The sequence below is a fragment of the Hemicordylus capensis genome, chromosome 13, assembly GCF_027244095.1.
Source record: "Hemicordylus capensis ecotype Gifberg chromosome 13, rHemCap1.1.pri, whole genome shotgun sequence".
NCBI classification, from domain to species: Eukaryota; Metazoa; Chordata; class Lepidosauria; order Squamata; family Cordylidae; genus Hemicordylus; species Hemicordylus capensis.
In genome coordinates, this window is record NC_069669.1 from 20,265,146 (window position 1) to 20,284,353 (window position 19,208).

At 46.8% G+C, this 19,208-nt stretch overlaps 1 long non-coding RNA gene across 2 annotated transcripts; it reads left to right on the forward strand.

Moving 5' to 3' along the window:
* Positions 1-215: 215 nt before the first annotated feature.
* Positions 216-15,517, forward strand: LOC128336565 (uncharacterized). 2 transcript variants are annotated; one of them, XR_008312004.1, is made up of 3 exons: positions 216-533; positions 3,526-3,646; positions 14,925-15,517. It is a non-coding gene; the product is annotated as an uncharacterized LOC128336565 (long non-coding RNA). The 2 variants fall into 2 exon arrangements; XR_008312005.1 differs by lacking the exons at positions 3,526-3,646; positions 14,925-15,517 and adding an exon at positions 1,870-2,530.
* The last annotated feature ends 3,691 nt before the right edge of the window (positions 15,518-19,208 follow it).

Sequence of the window (19,208 nt, forward strand, 5' to 3'; positions counted from 1 at the left end):
CCACTTCTGCAGGGTTCTGCTATGACCATGTGTGTGGGGTCTCCGGCACGTCCCGCCCCCAGCACCCCCTGGTCTCTCCTGGACTGTTTTGGCCCATTTCCGGGCTGAAATGGCCCTTGCTGAGGTGGCGGTGGCCATTTTGGAGGCCACCACACATGCACCCTGGCCATTTGCATGGCCGGGTCATGATCCAGCCACACAGGTGGCCAGTGTGCATGCGTGGAGGCCTCCAAAATGGCTGCTGCCACCTCAGCAAGGGCCGGAATGCTCCGGAAACAGGCCGGAGGAAGGCTGGCTGGTGGAGGAGGAACCGCCAGAGACACTCCCACTCCCCCCGTGGCTGCAGCAGCACCCCCTGGAAAGGATGAGTGTTAAAAACAAGCAAACTCTAGAACCCCCAAAGTGGCTCAAATTCAAGCTGAGCCACAGGTTCGTTTGGGGTGCCAAAACCAAACAGGCCCGACTTGATTCGAGTCTGTTTTGGACTCAAACTGAACCGTGCAATCCAGTTTTGTGCATAGTCCTCATCACAGGTGAACCTCATTATTTTATTTTATTTTATTTTATTTATTGTTACATTTTTATATCGCCTTTCATTAAAATAATCTCAAGGCGGCAATCTCATTATCGGTGGGGGTTCCATTTCTGCAGATTACCACGGGTAACGAAACATAATTGAGTCTATGGGAATGAGGTGGTTAGGTTCTCAGACTTAAAAACAACAACCCTAAATTCCCCTAAAATCACAAAAATGGGCCAAATAAAATGCCCCACTGCTCTCCGTGGGTCTCCTGGCATGCAGCAATGCCGCCCAAAATTCCCAAATGGTCCCCAAAAGTCACAGATTTTCCCTTTTGTTGTTGTTGAAATGAGCAACAAAATGACTCCCACAAACAAAATGGCAGCTGAAAATGATATCCACGGTCATTTCAGGCCTTCTAGGAACCGCGGATACTTGGGTTTTAACCCTTTGGTATCTACGGATAAGGAGGTTGGGTGTCTATTTGACACCTGTGGATACGCGAAACTGCCAATAGTGGTTCTGCGTACAATGAGGTTTGCCTGTATATGAGCTTGCCATGTACCTTGATAGCCAAAACTAAAAAACCAGCTACTTTCCTTGTACAATGGGAACTATTAGCATTAATGTCCACTAATAACAAATTTGCATAGAACCCCAAAGACCTCCAAGGATGAACCATAAGCAATGGCCAAATCAATACATCCTGTGCAGGCCTTAATTTAAAAAGAAGAAGATTTTGAAAGTGTTAAATGTTTTTGGCTTTTATAACAACATTTCTTTTGTTTCGATGTTCTTTTAATTAACAGGGAGGAGAGCTTTTCTTTTCCTGGCAAGCATGAATGGTCCCCTGTGCCAATCAGGGTCTGCCTTGGTTTGCATTTGAATGGGAGACTACATGTGAGCACTGTAAGATCTTCCCCTCAGGGGATGGGGCCACTCTGGGAAGAGCACCCACATGCTTGGATGCAAACGGTTCCAAATTCCCTCCCTGGCATCTCCAAGAGAGGGCTGAGAGAGATTCCTGCCTACAACCTTGGAGAAGCTGCTGCCAGTCTGTGCAGACAATACTGAGCAAGATGGACCAATGGTCTGACTCAGTATAAGGCATCTTCCTATGTCTCTAATTGTACTTGTTATTCCACTGTTGTTTTATTGTTGTAATTTGCAAGCTGTCAAGAGAGCTATTGTTATGGGACGGCAACGAAATGAAGTTGTTATTCCTTTCATTTTATTGCAATGACTGACTTTTTATTTTATTGAAAATTTTATTGAAATGACTGACAAATGACTGACTCCCTGACTTCAAGCAAAAGAATAAACGAAAAGATCTGCTTCCACCCGTACAGTTCCTGCTGGCGAAGGATAAAAGAGCCTTATCTGAGAAGCCTTGGAGGGCAGTTGACGACAGGCTGTTAGGAAATCTGGCATCGGCAGTGCACAAAGCTAACGCACCGTACAGACCCTAGGCAGTGCATCATGGCCACCAAACTCCCACACAGGAAGACAGAGATGATATAATTCACACGGCGACATGTGTATCCTTTCCTGTGAGCCGCTGGGGATACAACTCCAAAAGGCTTGGGCCATGCTGTTTATCCTTGAGTCCTCTCATTCCGTAAATACAGCTCCGTTTGGAATCTGTGTCTGCATCCTCGGAATCTAGCAGTCCTTTTGCTAGGGCTGCTGATATTTTGGAAGCCGATTTGGACGGCCTGACAACTCTCCTCTCCTCTCCGCTGTAGCAACAGTGACAACAGCCAATGTGTTTACATGCCAACCGAGGAAGAAGAGAGGATTCTGGGCTAACAAGCAAATGCTACCGCTTGGTGAAGGCAGAGGCCCGGTTTCCGTCCTAGTCTTTGGCACAGAGACCTGCTCAGTGGCCAACTCAAGCAAATCGAGACTTGGCCAAGATTTAGCACCGGCTGTATGTGGAACTGGGTGGGATAATTGTGGGATGGAAACAACATTTCTTACAGTTTCAAAATTAAAAGTCCTTTTGCTGCCTCTCTTTTTCCCCTGGTCTTTTGCCTAAGGCATGTAGAGAGACTTTCTGCTAATATTCTTCAATGATTTTTCTTGGGGGAAAGCCCAGATTCCACCTAGGAACATAGGAAGCTGCCTTATACTGAGTCAGACCCTTGGTCCATCTAGCTCAGTATTGTCTACACTGACTGGCAGAGGTGCTCCAAAGTTTCAGGCAGGGGTCTTTCCCAGCTCTACCTGGAGATGCTGCCAGGGATTGAACCTGGGATTGTCTGCATGCAAAGCAGACGCTCTGATCTTACATTGCTCACACATGTGGTCAGCCATCTAAATACAAACCAGGGTATAAGAGCATAAGAACAGCCCAGCTGGATCAGGCCCAAGAAGGCCCATCTAGTCCAGCATTCTGTTTCACACAGTGGCCCACCAGATGCCCCTGGGAAGCCCACAGTCAGGAGTTGAGGGCCTGCCCTCCCTCCTGCCGTGATTCCCCTGCAACTGGTACTCAGAGGCATCCTCCCTCTGAGGCTGGAGGTGGCCCACAGCCCTCCGACTAGTAGCCGTTGGTAGACCTCTCCTCCATGAAGTTATCCAAACCCCTCTTAAAGCCATCCAGGTTGTTGGCTGTCACCACATCTCGTGGCAGAGAATTCCACAACTTGATTATGCGTTGTGTGAAAAGACACTTCCGTTTGTGGTTCCTAGATTTCCTGGCAATCAATTTAATGGGATGACCCCTGGTTCTAGTGTTATGGGCGAGGGAGAAGAATTTCTCTCTGTCCACTTTCTCCACACCGTGCATGATTTTATAGACCTCTATCATGTCTCCACGCAGTCATCTTTCTTCTAAACTAAAAAGCCCCAGGTGTTGTAGGCTTGCCTCATAAGAAAGGTGCTCTAGGCCCCTGATCATCTGGGTTGCCCTCTTCTGTACCTTCCCCTTGGCCTCCCCCACCTCCCAATTTCTCCTTGGAGGAAACTCAAAATTCTCTTTCCATTTTCACTGTCTTCCGCAGCCCAGCAAAAGGTCTGTGGGTGGGAGCCGACTACAGAGGAAACTCTTGTGTGCACACAGCAGTCGCAAAACGAAAGTGAAACCTAACTCAGAATTGCTCCAGCAACCATTTCCAGACTGAGGTAATTTCCCATAACTGCCTTATTCTTGTGGCAGCACTCCTATTTTTAGCTGGTGGAGAGCAGATCTCCCTATTCAACTCAGCATAGCATCCTCCTAGTAGCTGTTGCTGGTGTCTCTCTTGAATTATTATTTCTTGTTTACACAGTCAGACAGGTGTTATTGACTGGTTTGTTTTATCTAGACATCGGGTCCTTCCCAAGGACCTGGGATGGCTGAATTTTATTATCAATATCGTTGTTATTATTATTATCATCATTAATAATAATAATAATAATATTCAATGTCTTGGGGATGAGGAAGCATCCTCTCATTCCTTTTGCTATGTAAATTGCTTTTTGCTTTTGAACAGCGTTCATGGGTGGCTCCAGAGGGGGACAAATGCCCACCCAGACAAGTAGCTTGCCGCCCACCAACCTTTCCCCTATTCAGTTTCAGAAATCTAATATGTGGGATATTGTTTGCCCACGCATAATTGCACTTTGCCCTTCTGTGCCTTCTCTCCATTTCTTTTTTTCTGCTGCCGTCACTGTCAGTGGTATATACATCTCCTGAACGAAGAAACAAACAAATAAATGCAAATTTATCTCACAGGTAAATATATCCGATGCACTTAGGAACTTAGGAAGCTACCATATACTGAGTCAGACCCTTGGTCCATCTAGCTCAGTATTGTCTACCCAGACTGGCAGCGGCTTCTCCAAGGTTGCAGGCAGGAATCTCTCTCAGCCCTATCTCGGAGAAGCCAGAGAAGGAACTTGGAACCTAGATGCTCTTCCCAGAGTGGCTCCACCCCCTGAGGGGAATATCATGTGGTCACATGTGATCTCCCATTCAAATGCAACCAGGGTGGACCCTGGTTAGCTAAGGGGACAAGTTATGCTTGCTACCAGAAGACCAGCTCTCCTCTCCGCAGAGACGCACAGTTGTATATATTGGACTTCATTGCTTGCCTCACTGTTGTTGTCCTCTGGAGTGATAGGGTTGCATGCACTTTTGGTTTCACTTTCTGTTTCTGATGTATTTGGGTCTAGACTGGTCCAACCATTGTTCAACAGGCCACACCACTGGGCTGCCAGACTCTGCCCCAAGCGCTATCCACATCGACACACAGGTGTGTCCTTATTTTCACCTGTAAGATGTTGGAGGGGGGTGCAGCACTCTCTCTTCCTCCTCTATCACCCTGCTTACCTGCTCCTCCCTATTGTGCCACCTTTCCCACCTGTTTCTGCTTGCTTTAATTCTTTTAGCCTATTTTAGGAGCCTAGGAAGCTGCTGAGTCAGACCCTTGGTCCATCTAGCTCAGTATTGTCTACACTGACTGGCAGTTGCTCTGCAAGGTTTCAGGCGGGAGTCTTTCCCAGGCCTGCCTGCAGAGGCTGCCAGGGCGTGAACCTGGGGCCTTCTGCATGATGCTTTTCCACTGAGTTTTGGCCCCACCTTACAGCGCTCACATGTCACCCCTCCAAATACAAACCAAGGTGGACCTTGTTTAGCAAAGGGGACAATTCATGCTTGCTAGCACCAGACCAGCTCTCCTCCAAAGTTTTTTTTCCAAAGGGATGAAAGCATATGAGATCACACACACACAAACAACAACAATCAATTTATTACAGCCATAGGCCATACAAAAAACATACAAAGATAAAAACAGGATTAAAAACACAATATGTGAACAATAATATAAATTACATAATAAACAGGACAAAGCAATAGCTCCTACGAATTAGACCTTAAACAAGATCTTAGTATAATAGTAACATAAAAGAATTTCTCCGCCACCTTGGTAACCTCATTATTTTGATCCTCAAGACAGAAATTCAAATAAAAGGAGTCATCTCTTCCTGGAAACTCCGTCTGTGTGTTCCCTGTGCATGTATGTGCCCCCTGTGGGTATATGTGTGTGCCCCTTTGAGAACCTTTGCATTTAAAACAATACAAACCAAATTCACAACATATGCCAGGGAACCTAGTGGACCCTGAAGAGGGAATTATTATTATTATTATTATTATTATTATTATTATTATTTCTGCAGATCCACCATGTTGGTTCAAGATGGCAACCACTCCAAATGTAGAAAGTACTCCTTTCAACCTATGAGCTGACATTCAAAGACAAATCAAATTCAGACTACATGGGAGGGATTCTTCCAGGATCTGGATGGGGGTATACTTTGCCTATCCGCCATGTTGTTTCAAGATGGCGGCCACTCAAAATATAGGCAACACCCCTTTGTGATCCATGTGCTGACAATCAGATACAAACCGAATTCACAGCATGTGGGAGGGAGACCTTGAGGACCCACCGGGGGTATTTTTTTGGCCAGACCTCCATGTTGTTTCAAGATGGCAGCTACTCAAACAGTGGTAGAACCAGGGGGGACGAAGTAGGGGCGGATGGGGGCCCCCTATTTGTCTGAGGGGGCCGTTGCTCCCCTCTGGAACTTCCTTGCTCTCAAAATATAAACAATACCCCTTTCGAACCTGAAACCAGATACAGACCAATCTCCAAGCTCCTGGTAGGGGACTCTGGGTAAAAGTCACCATATTAAAAGAAAGCAGCAAGTAGGCTCCATCCATTCTACTCGGAATGACTTGTTTACTACTGCTTGCCTGCCCTTTCATTCCAGCCCCCTTCCAGACAGACTCCTCCGCTTCAACTCCGACTCGTGCTTGCCTCTGCCCTCAAATTGACCCTGAGATGAATTTCACCCAGTTCATCATCAGCTCTGGACAGTCCTGCTGGGACTTGCATTTCAGCTCTTGTGTGCTCAGCTGCCTGCATTAGTCATATGTGCCAATTAGGGGTGGAAAAAGCCACATGGACCAAAAGGTGCTATTAATGTCATTTTTCTGAGCAGATTTTGCTTGTGACTTGGGTTAAGCACCCTGACCCCCATACAGTGTTTTCCTTCATTAACACTACACACACACACACACACACACACACACACACACACACACACTCTTAATTCTTTGAGAGTAGATAGAATTGAGAGCCAGTGTCTGGGGAAACAGGTACGTATTGATTGATTGATTGATTGATGGTTTGATTTTCATACTGCCTTTCACAAAGCACCCCAAGGCAGTTTATGAAAGTTAAAATACAATAAAATCCCATTAAAATCATTTTAAACAATTCATTACATAGTAAAAACCATAAAACGCCAAGAGAACAGCCACCATCAAAAAGACAACAGAAGCAGGACTGAGACCAGGGAGACCCGAGTTCAAATCCCCACTCAGCCATGAAACTCACTGGGTGACTCTGGGCCAGTCACATATCTCTCAGCCTAACCTACCTCACAGGATTATTGTGCGGGTAAACAAAAACCATGTACAAGCCTCTGGATTTCTTGGGGGAAGAGTGGGATAACAATGTTTTAAAAAAAATAATAACATGAGGATGTTTATGCTGTTCGTACAAATATGAAAACAGGAAAGAAATAGCTTAGACAATATTTATTTTGTGTACTGGTGAATTGTGCCAGGTTTAAAGGACAACGCTTGCATTGCAATGTCCTCGTGCCGTATTTATGTATTTTTAATACTAAAAAAAAATGCTTTCCATGTGCAAATGCAATCAGGGTGAAGATGCCTACATTTGCATAATTTACTTTTACTCGGGAACAAAGATAAACACTGCCGTTTGTTCCCCGAGATACAGCTGTAGCTTTCTTCGCTGTGTTGTTCAGTCCTGGCTGACAGGCCAGAAATGAAAAGCGAAAGTCGGGCAGCATTTCAGAAGGCAAGCGACAGTTTGGGGATGGGATGTCAGTGGCTGTCGGGATGGAAACCCTTCTGCTGGCGGAGAGGGGAAACCCTTCCCCATCTGCCAGCCTCCTTAGCTTATGTTAAAGGGGGTCCTGGGTCCCGGGCTACACTCCACACTCAGAGGAGAAAGAGACGGAACGAGAAACATGAGACTGCCGGTGAAAATGGCAGCTTTGTGTTGAGTTCCCCATTTCCCTCTGGGAACACCGGATTCAAATGACCCCCCTAGCCTGCTTCAGCTGTTATTTTACCCGGGTAGAATGAATATCGGGGTGGGGTGGGGGATGGGAGCCACATCCGACAAGATATTGAGGTCATTCGCACAATCAGAGACTGTGTTCTACGCGGGTTTGGGAGCTGTGTGTGCTCCCAATTTTCGGTTGTGTGGAAGCAACGGAGGGGGGAAACCGGGGTAGAAATGATTGTGTGGAAGCAAGGGAGAGTAGTGTAGAACCTGGTGAAATGGTGTTTCCCCCCCACACACACACCAGTGTCCCCTCTAAACAGGGATTTCCAGATGTTGTTGACTACAACTCCCAGCATCCCCAGCTGCAATGGCTTTTGCTTGGGGATTATGGGAGTTGTAGTCAACAACATCTGGGAAGCCCTGTTAGAGGGGACACTGCCCCCCCCATGTGATGTAGAATCGCAGGTGTTCCGGGTTCGACAGTGCATGGAGGGATCCTTCTAACATATAGGCCCAGTGTTGCTATTTGCATGATGGAGGAGCAGAGATGGCTCCAAAGGTTGCAAAGGGTCATGGGTGCTACCCCGCCCCGCCCCCCCCAAAAAAATTTCCTGCTCACCCATCCACCAGACTGGAACTTTACACCAAAGTGTCGGACAATACGGCCGCAGTACATATGGGTCTATAACTTGAATTAATTCTTTTTAAAGCCCCTTCATTGATTAAAGAAGCCTCATCCACTCCCCGCTCTACCCTAAAACAAGCAGCAGAAGCCTGTGTAGCCAGGGAGGGAGGAGACTCCTCCAGCCTGCCAGCAGCCCGCAAACTCCTTAGCTTCCTTCTGGGCCAGGAACTGGGCTAGATGAGGACATATGTGTAGAGGGGGAGGAGGGGAGGGGAGAAGAGTGGTGGGGAGACGCTATCCCCCTTCTAGAATTCAAGTCATAGAGTTAAAACTAGGCCAATACATTTGTGACCCAGGCCTTGCTCCAGCTGTACATGGGCAGCTAGGAAGCTGCCTCATACTGAGTCAGACTGTTGGTCTAACTAGCTCAGTACTGCCTACACTGACTGGCAGCAGCTCTCCAAGGTTACAGGCAGGATTCTCTCCCAGACCTACCTGGAAATGCCGGGGATTGAACCTAAGCAGGGTCCACCCTGGTTGCATCTGAATGAGAGACTAGAAGTGTGAGCACTGGAAGAGATTCCCCGCAGGGGATGGAGCCACTCTGGGAAGAGCAAAAGTTCCAAGTTCCAAGTCAATCCAACTGGATTGACATTCAGTTTTATTTTCTTGTCCTGGCCAGGAAAAGACGTTCTATCAGATAACCAGCTTTCAGGTTTGAAACACCAATAAACCCTCTCCAATTCTGGCATGTTCTTCTAATGATTTATCAGATGCTGGCCTAGATCTGTCCTCATCCAAATGTGACCCCAGAAATTCATGTACCCCCTGTTTGGGAGAAACTGCTCAAAAGAACAGTTTCCTATCAGTTTCTGGATGGGAGGTGAACTGGTAGCAAGCATGACTGGTCCCCTTAGCTAAGCAGGGTCTGCGCTGGTTGCATATGAATGGGAGACTTGATGTGTGAGCAATGCAAGAGATTCCCCTGAGGGGATGGAGCCATTCTGGGAAGAGCAGAAGGTTCCAAGTTCCCTCCCTGGCAGCATCTCCAAGACAGAGCTGAGAGAGACTCCTGCCTGCAACCTTGGAGAAGCCACTGCCAGTTTGGGTAGACAATACTGAGCTAGATGGACCAAAGGTCTGACTCAGTATATGGCAGCTTCCTATATTCCCGTGTTCCTGGGTATATAGCTGAGCGAATGGCAGCCATACCCCTGCTGTGATTTCCTTCCCAAAGCTAGAATTTGACAGCGTGCTTATAAAAAAAGCTTTCAATCACATACAGCTCTGATATCTTCTAATAACTGATAGTTGCAGGTAATCTGTTGAAAATTCCAGCAGGCCATATGAGAGGTATTTTTGTCTAATACCGGTGAAATATCTTTAGGAATTTCAAGGACGCTTCCATAACTTTCTTTCCCTGTCAGTTTTATTGCCTTTGCATAGTTTAGAAAAAAATAGCCAGAATTACTGTGCCGCCATATAAAATAAGGAGCTGCCTCCATAGACAAAATAAAGGGGGGAAATCAGACCACTTTCCCCACACTCAACAAGAACAGAATCACAACTGGGCAAATAAGATGGAGACAAAGAGCAATAACCAATCAAGTTGAGAGACTGGCGTGAAGTTTCCCTCCGTTTTTATTGCCGGCACAAAAATTATTTTAAAGGCAGCTGGAAGAAAAACAAATTACTCCTCTCCCTGCACACTACAGCATGACAAAGCTGGTGAGGGGGGGGGTTGAAAATGGATGAGGAGGAGCAGGGAAGACACCATGTTACTTTTTACAAATGAGCTCATTTCTAAAAAAAAATTAAAAGGTGGACAGACAAGGCCTTCTTTCCAGCCCACTCAGAAATGACACCAAGGAGAGCAGGAATGGATTCCGCTCCAAAATAAGAGCACCTCATGCCCGGATGTGTCAGCATTGGACAAAGAGGGACAAATGTCTCTGGGCCACCGGGGCTGGGGGGCCGCAATGGAGCTCCCTTGCCCCTCTCCAGTGAACGAAGCACCATCTGGGCAAGAGCAGGAGAGGGACCACAAGTGATGGCCATGCCCTCTGCGTATGACTTCAGATGAAAGGGGTGTGGCCAGCACATGGGGCAACAGTGTGGGGGGAAGTACCACTGTCCCTGACCTCGGACCACCGTGAACTCATAGGAACATAGGAAGCTGCCATATCCTGAGTCAGACCATTGGTCTATCTAGCGCAGTATTGTCTTCACAGACTGGCTTCTCCAAGGTTGCAGGCAGGAGTCTCTCTCAGCCTGGTCTTGGAGATGCTGCCAGGGAGGGAACTCTTCCCAGAGTGGCGGCTCCATCCCCTGAGGAGAATCTCTTCCAGTGCTCGCACATTAAGTCTCCCATTCATATTCAACCAGGGCAGACCCTGCTTAGCTAAGGGGACAAGTCATGCTTGCTGCCACAAGGCCAGCTCTCCTCTCCTCAGTGCATAGGACATACTCCCTATGCCTCTGATCTTAGGAACTAAAGCAACCAAGGGAGGTCTGAGATGGAGAGCGATCTCTCTCTCTCTCTATTTCTTTCTCTGTCTCTCCCTCCCTCCCTTGCTCCAGCCGCTGCTCTTCCTCCCTCCCTCCCTCCTTCATTCCTTCCTAAAATTTGTTATTAGTTTTCACTTTCAAAATCTGACACATAAAGTTAGTGAGGCCTAACGTGTTCTCTTGATTCCAGTGGGGACTACTTGGAGTAATTTTCCTTGTCCTGTCAGCCCATAATTATAATATGGAGCGATGGATCCTGAACATTCAAGGGTGATTTTGAGAAGCGGGTGCAATGAAAAAGACACGAGTTAAAAAATCTTTTCCCATTCTGGAGGAGTCCAAGACCACAGACTCTTCCAACGTTATTAAGTCAATAATTAAGCATATTTGAAGTGCTAACCACATATCCCCTTTAAATGGGTTAATGACTTGAGGATTCCGACGAAATTGCTGTGTTGATTTTATGTTAATGGGTATTTGACTATGAGCTGAACTATTAGCCAAAGATAAGTGGAACTAATGCTCAGGCATTAGGAGAGAAATATAATTGAAAGGAGTTTTTGCAGAGTGCAAGAGATCTCTCCCACCCCTCGGCAAAGGCGACTGGATATGGACAGCCAAATGGAGTCCACTGAGCAAATAAAAGGAGGATGTACTGTGATTTAGGGGAGAGAGAAATGGATTAAGGCATGTTTAAAAAATGAATCCGTCCTTCTGGGCGAGAGCCAAAGGAATGGGGGTGGGAGAAGAGGGATTTTGAGGATAGGCTGGAAAAGAAGTCTAGTTTTTAACTGAAGCATTGGTTGAGATGGTGATGCTAGGGAGAGTCATAGGGTTGATGAAACCATCGCTCAGTGGTCGAGCAGAAGGTCCCAGGTTCAATCCCTGGCGCCCCCACGTAGGGTTTGGAGAGAATCCTGCCTGAAACCTTAGAGATCCAAATCCAGTCAGTGTAGACAGCACTGAGATGGATGGACCAATGGTCTGATTTGGTATAAGGCAACTTCAGATGTTTCTCAGGAGCATCATAGCTCAGTAGCAGAGCATTTGCTTTGCATGGAACATAGGAACACAGAAAGCTGCCATAGACTGAGTCAGACCATTGGTCCATCTCACTCAGTATTGTCTTCACAGACTGGCAGTGGCTTCTCCAAGGTTGCAGGCAGGAGTCTCTCTCAGCCCTATCTTGGAGATGCTTCCAGGGAGGAACTTGGAACCTAGATGCTCTTCCCAGAGTGGCTCCATCCCTTTAGGGGAAGATCTTACAGTGCTCACACTTCTAGTCTCCCATTCATTTTCAACAAGGGCAGACCCTGCTTACAGTAGCTAAGAGAACAAGTCATGCTTGCTACCACCTCTCCTCTCCTGCATGCAGAAGGTTCAATCCCTGGCAGCGTCTCCAGGTAGGGCTGGGAAAGACCCATCTTGAAATCCCAGAGAGCCACAGCTGGTCAATATAGACAATAATTAGCTAGGTGAACCAGTGGTCTAAGTTGGCATAAGGCAGCTTCGTATGATCCTAGGGTTGGTCAGGTGGGGTGACATGATCTCTTGGGTGGGGATAGAATGAGTGATACTGCTACTGTTTCACAATTGCTTAATGTCCGTTTGCATACTAAGGTCTGAACACAGAGTGGCAGGGGGAAACCAGACAGGGCTGTGCCAAAGTTTTGCCCTTGGAACAGTTTTGAAGCAAAATGGGGTGGTGGTGGTATCGAGGGCATGAAATATCTCTCCACAATTCTCTTTTTCACTGCTCTTGGAAGCAGTTTCCCCCTCTGTTGCTATGATCCCTGGTTGATTGGGATTCCAACCAATCAGGGATCACACAGGGATTGCAATGTATTCACAGCACCATGTAGCCAATCCGATTTGTCTAGGTAATGGTGTCAGTAATAGTGGTCGCTCTGTATGCAAGTGGGGAACGAACATGCCCCCACTTCTCAGGCAACTAGGCCAACGTTCCCCATCTTGGGTGCTGTGCTGTGGTGCTTTTGCTGTTTACCCTCTTGATGCCATGCAAGAGAACAAGGCAAGCTGGTCCAGGTCAGTAATCCAGCGAGGCATGCTTCATTGTGCTAAAAGGCTGGGCAATGAAACCACTACGGTGAAGTGCAGCAAAAATAAGGTGTGTTTCGCTAGTGTCCTTGACAATCAGAATACATTCCCTCCAAGCTCTCATTTCTGCATCCTTTGGAATCCTCCTGAAAAATCCATTTTTGAAAAACTGGACTTCCGTCGCAGCTTAGCTCTTATGTCAGATGGCAGCAATGGACAGCATCTGACTTCTGCATTAAAGCTGCATAAGAACATAGGAAGCTGCCTTGTACTGAGTCACACCCTTGTAGGGATGTGCACAGAAATGGTTTGGCCGGTTCAGTTCGAATCCGAACTGGATTTGAACCGACCTGGCTCACTGTGGGCCAAACCGGTTCGAGGTATATACTTGTAAAGGGGAATTCGGCGAGGTTCCCCCTTCAGAAGTACAGGGGTGAGGGGCTGTAAAGGGTGGCCTGGCATGGCTTCCAGCACCACAACCCTCCCTCCTGGCATGGTCCCAAGTGTGCTCCCCCCTCCTTTACCAAGCTGGAAGCTTAGCAGCCACGCTGGGCTAGGTAGGCAGCTTTTTCCCTCTCTCACTGCCCCGCCCAGCTGCCCCTTACTGTACAGAACCAGTTTGCCCAAACTGGGCTTGGTTCAGTTTGATCACGGATCAAACTGCCCCAAGTTCCGTCCATGATCGAACCTTCGAAGTGGCCCCGGTTCAAGGTGAACTGGTTCTGCACGAACCGTTCATGCACACCCCTACACCCTTGGTCCATCTCGTTCAATGTTACCTAAACTGACTGGCAGCCGCTCTCCTAGGTTGCAGGCAGGAGTCTCTCTCAGCCCTATCTTGGAGATGTCAGGGAGGGGACAAAGCAGCTGTTCTACCACTGAGATACAGCTCCATCCCGAGCAGATGCCGTAGCAAGCTTCTTCAATAGAGTCCAGAGAGAGAACCTACTCTATAGATGATGGAGGGAAACAGATCTGAGTCAGAAGACCTCCACAAGGCAGAAATGGGGGGATCACAAGTGTTTTCAGAGAGCCACAGGCTCAACTGAGCACAGGATAACCATGGCTCTGACCAGAAGGAGGAGGTGACTTGAGAGCAGATATAGGTAGTTGAATCACAGAACTAACTGCAGGCCTCATGTACTTAGGTGACCCCCAAGCCAGAATCGCTGCCAAAGATTAATAATTCATAAAGACTGGATAACGTCCCGTTCACAGGAGACAAGCCACCTCCTTGTCTGAACTTGCTGCTCTGATATTGCTCACACAATCCACTTATTGGCACAAATCAGGACCCAACTGCACACAATGTCAGATGTGTGTTAGAAATCTATGGATTGGAATGGCTTGATGTCTGCCTGACCTCTCTTGGATCTGTACGGATTTTCTCATTAAAAATGCGGTTAATTGTTGACTTGAAAGTCAAACATTAATAGATGGCGTCAGGAAAGGGCAATGACTAAGGAATTTTTTTTTTTTAAAACCCACACGTCCAGTTGTGGTTTAAAGCGGGAAGATACAGGAACTACATTCCATCTACTTGTACTGACTCAACAGCCTTCTCCAAGGAGATCAGGCCTTGTGGTAGTGAGCTTGAAATGTCCCCTTTGCTAAGCAGGGTTCATCCTGGATTGCATTTGAATGGGAGACTAAATGTGTGAGCACTGTAAGATATTCCCCTTAAGGGGTAGGCCACTTTGGGAAGAGCACCTGCCTGCTTGCATGCAGAAGTTCCCAAATTCCCTCCCTGGCGTCTCCAAAATAGGGCTGAGAGAGACTCCTGCCTGCAACTCCCCAGCTCCGTGCAGGTTTCCTCCACTGTTGTGCTCCCCTTCTGGAAGAGGTCACGGAGGAGGGAGGCGGCTGATGAGATTCGGGGCTCTGAGCCATCCACGGGGGGGGGGGGGAATTCCCCATGGGCCACCCCCTGATGACACCCCTGCCCGGAACAGAGCTTGTCATTTAAAAGGCTGTTAATTTTTGACTTCTTGGTCACAAATTAACAGACGGTTTCAGGAAACTGCAGTGACAAAAGGAACTTTACAACACACAAACACACACACAAAGAGGTACAGTTTAAAGCAGAAAGGGAGATACAGGAATTATTTTCCATCTTTCTTTGCTGCAGGTTGCTCAACAGACCGCCAAGGAAATTGGTGTCAGACGGAAGAGCTATCATTTCCCTCTCCCTCCATATCTGCCCTACTCTCTAGCTGCGTGCCTTAACCACAAAACCAACCCCCTTTCCTCTCACATCTCACACAGCAGCTTTGGCTTATGAAGACAAAGGCCTGTTTATGCCCACCAGCTGTTGCCAGTCTACAGAAACTTGTCCCTTTAAGAGCCAGACTGAAGTTCCATCAAATGGATCATTTTTTTAAAAACTCCATGAAACAAGAAAGAAGCTGTGGAATTTCCTACAATATCTAATAGGGAAATGAACCCTAATGTTTTCCAGGCTTATTTTTGTTTTGCACTTGGGAACGAGAGAGAGAGTTTCCGATTCTGACCTTGAAACAGAGTTTTGCCACTAGTATTAAATTACCGAAATGTGTACGTTTCAGTTTATCATCAGGACGCACAGAGATAAGATGAGATAATCATGGAACTTAATTTCCAAAAAAGCTTTGTGCAACCACTTCCCTATTTGTCGCTCTGGCAGACCTGCCTCCAGAGAATGATGTGAACTGTGATTAAAGCATTATTTATATTTTCTGGAGACATCGGTAGTATTATGTTATGGATGATCCTTTTAATCACCTCTGGAATGTTGTATAGTTCAAGTACAGCTTGCCCTGAAACAACAAACACAGACTGATTGAGGGCACCCTTTATTTATCATTTTTTAAAAAGGAAAATAGAAAGCTGCCTCGTACTGAGTCAGACCCTTGGTCCATCTAGCTCAGTATTGTCAACACTGACTGGCAGCGGCTCTCCAAGGTTTCAGGCAGGAGTCTTTCCCACACAGCTACGGCCCCCTTCTTTTTCCTTAAGGGGAATATCTTACAGCACTCAGGGCTCACATGTAGTCATCCATCCAAATGAAAACCAGAGAAGACCCTACTTAGCAAAGGAACGATTCATGCTTGCTACCAAAAGACAAGTTCTTCTCCCCAGACCAGTTCTCCTCCCACCACCATAGATTTATAACCCACTCTTCGCTCAAATTATCCTCATGTGCTTGCAGTAGATGATAATGGAGAGGAGAGCTAGTCTTGTGGTAGCAAGCATGACTTGTCCCCTTAGCTAAGCAGGGTCTGCCCTGGTTGCATATGAATGGGAGACTTGATGTGTGAGCAGCACTGTCAGATATTCCTCTTAGGGGTGGAGCCGTTCTGGGAGGAGCAGAAAGTTTCAAGTTCCCCCTCTGGCCTCTCCAAGGTAGAGCTGAGAGAGATTCCTGCCTGCAACATTGGAGAAGTTGCTGCCAGTCTGTGAAGACAATACTGCACTAGATAGACCAATGGTCTGACTCAGTATATGGCAGCTTCCTATGTTCCTAGAATGCAAATCACATTTAAAAGCTTAAACATTTTGCACCAACTGCAAACTATGAATTGCGCATTGCAGACGTCAAGCCTGGAGGTTACCAGCAAGTATACCACTATTTTTAGGTCATTCTCCTCCAGAAGTGGCCTAAGCTGATAAAAAGCACCTCTGGTTGCTGCCTCAGCCCAAGAAACCAGAGAAAGACTCCTGCCTGAAATCTTGGAGGACTGCTGCCAATCAGTGTAGGCAATACTGAGCTTGATGGACCAATGGTCTGACTCAGTATATGGCAGCTTCCTATGTTCCTAGAATGCAAATCACATTTAAAAGCTTAAACATTTTGCACCAACTGCAAACTATGAATTGCGCATTGCAGACGTCAAGCCTGGAGGTTACCAGCAAGTATACCACTATTTTTAGGTCGTTCTCCTCCAGAAGTGGCCTAAGCTGATAAAAAGCACCTCTGGTTGCTGCCTCAGCCCAAGAAACCAGAGAAAGACTCCTGCCTGAAATCTTGGAGGACTGCTGCCAATCAGTGTAGGCAATACTGAGCTTGATGGACCAATGGTCTGACTCAGTATATGGCAGTGTCCTATGTAATCAAAATTTAAATGGGCCTGTCAGGACTCTGTATGTGTTGTTGCAAGAAGTATTTTGGTACCAAGGCGTTTGTTTGTTTGTTTATTGTTTAATTTTTATACCGCCTTTCACAAGACATCCCAAGGCAGTTTACAAAAGTTAAAATAAAATAAAACTCCATTTTAAAAATCACATTTAAAACCTTGAAATCAGTTAAACAGTGAAAACCAGAACACACAAACAGAAGCAGGGAAGCAGAGAGACCCGGCCACTCAGGGCACCCTATGCAACCACTTTGTTGAAGCTTAGCAAGTTTTGGTGTGGTCAGTGCCTGGATGGGAGACTAATGGATGCCACCTTTTGGGGAGGGGGCCGTAGCTCAGTGGTAGAGCATCTGCTTTGCATGTAGAAGGTCTCTGGTTTGATTCCTGGCAGCATCTCCAGGTAGGGCTCGGAGAGATCCCTGCCTGAAACCTTGGAGAGCTGCTGCCAGTTCGTGTAGTCAATACTGAGCTAGATGGACCAATGGTCTGACTCAGTATATGGCAGCTTCCTGCATTCTTAGGTGCATATATATATATCTTAGGCAAGGTAATATTTGGTGCCTTGTCTCAGTACCTTTGGCCACCCCTGCCTAGATGGGATATGCGTACCTCGCACAGGCCCGCAGAAGATTTTCTGTTGGTTTTTGTTGCCTCCTGGATTGAACTTTGAATTTGCAGTGGCCACTGACAGCAAAACAGCTGCCTGCATCCTTGCCTGCTGCTCTTGTTATAAATCCAACTTTGCTGAGGAAATGTGTCCTGCACCAGAGTATCAGGTAGCCATAGAAAAATGCTAGAAGCGGGAGGGGGAAAACCCCCTACATCATGACACCATATACGGTGCTGCTGTGAGAGAACATTCTCCATTCCGGCCCTCTTAGCACATGGACAAACAATACATTGATGCTTTGTAGCAGATGGATCGGAAAGGAATCCAAACACCAGGGCACAATAAATCAGGATTACCCATTAGAGAGTGCCTAGAACAGGGCATTTTGGTGGCCCTTTTTTTTTGAAGGAGGCAACTGGACAAAGTCAAAGCTAAAACAAACGCATAACATGTTTAAAACAAAACTGCATTAGAAAAACAGGAACAAGTCCACAAAGATGGTTAGAAAATGATCTTGGAAATAGCTGGAGTTAGATTCTAGACAGGCATCTCCGATTTGCTCACACCCGGAAGCAATTCTGATCCAAAAGCTTGTATTATGTTTTAATCATGATTTAAAAGTGGGGGGAAACCCACACAGAAGAATCACACTTAATTATTTATTTAGTATATTTGTATCCTGCCCCAAACTCACGTCTCTGGGCTGTTTACCCCAAATTCAGCAGAAATCAAAACCATGATTGAAACGTTAAACACAATTTAAAAAACAATTCGCAGTTCCACACTAAAAGCCTGGACGAACAGGTGTGTTTTAAGAGTCTATTTACATGTCTTTTAAAATGACTTGTGGAAGAAGAAGAAGAAGCAAATTGCCAGTTTGGGGACCAATTTCCGGCCTCTGAATCTGAAGGTAGCCTACAGTTGTCAAGACTAGGAGCCATTGATAGACGCTGTGATGAGAAATATGCACTCTGTCCGGCTCTAATGACCTACCCCAGGGGCTTTCAAACTGAGGCCCCCAAATGTTTTTGGACTACAACTCCCAGCATCTCCAGTCACAATGGGCTTTGGCCATTGTGGTTAGGGGTGATAAAGGTAGGAGAAGCTTACAAACCTCAGTCGGGAGCTGTGCCCACTCCCGATTTTTGATTGTGTGTTGGAGAAAAGCAAGGTTGGAGGTGGGGAGATTGCTTGTCTGTCAAGCCACAGTTCCTCCCTTCCTACCTAGCCGGGGCTTCCGAAGATGGGGACTGGATCGGTTACGGTGTGCTCATCCCCACCAATGCTTGACTGATGAGCAAGCTCCCCACCTTTGAACTTGCTTTTATCTAACCCACGGCCAAATATCAAGAGTGCGCACAGCTCCTGAGTTTTGGTAGGAGGCTTCTCCTACTGCCATAATACTTGTGAGAACAACCCTATACACTCTGGCAAAATTCAGACATAAAAGGGAACTGGTTACGGTTTCTCCCTTCACCTCCGGTTTCCGTAGCTGTACGTCCAAATGTGGGAGTTAAGGGAGAAAAGTGACTCGTGGCTTCCCTCCCCGAACTCCAGTTTGAACCTTTGGTCCAAAGTGGAATTTCGCCCCCTTCAACTCTGGTTGTGCAGTTCCAGCGTTACATCTAAATACTGGCACCTGTCATGACTCAGACTTCTGACTCAGAAGAGTCAGAGGAGGAACGGGAAG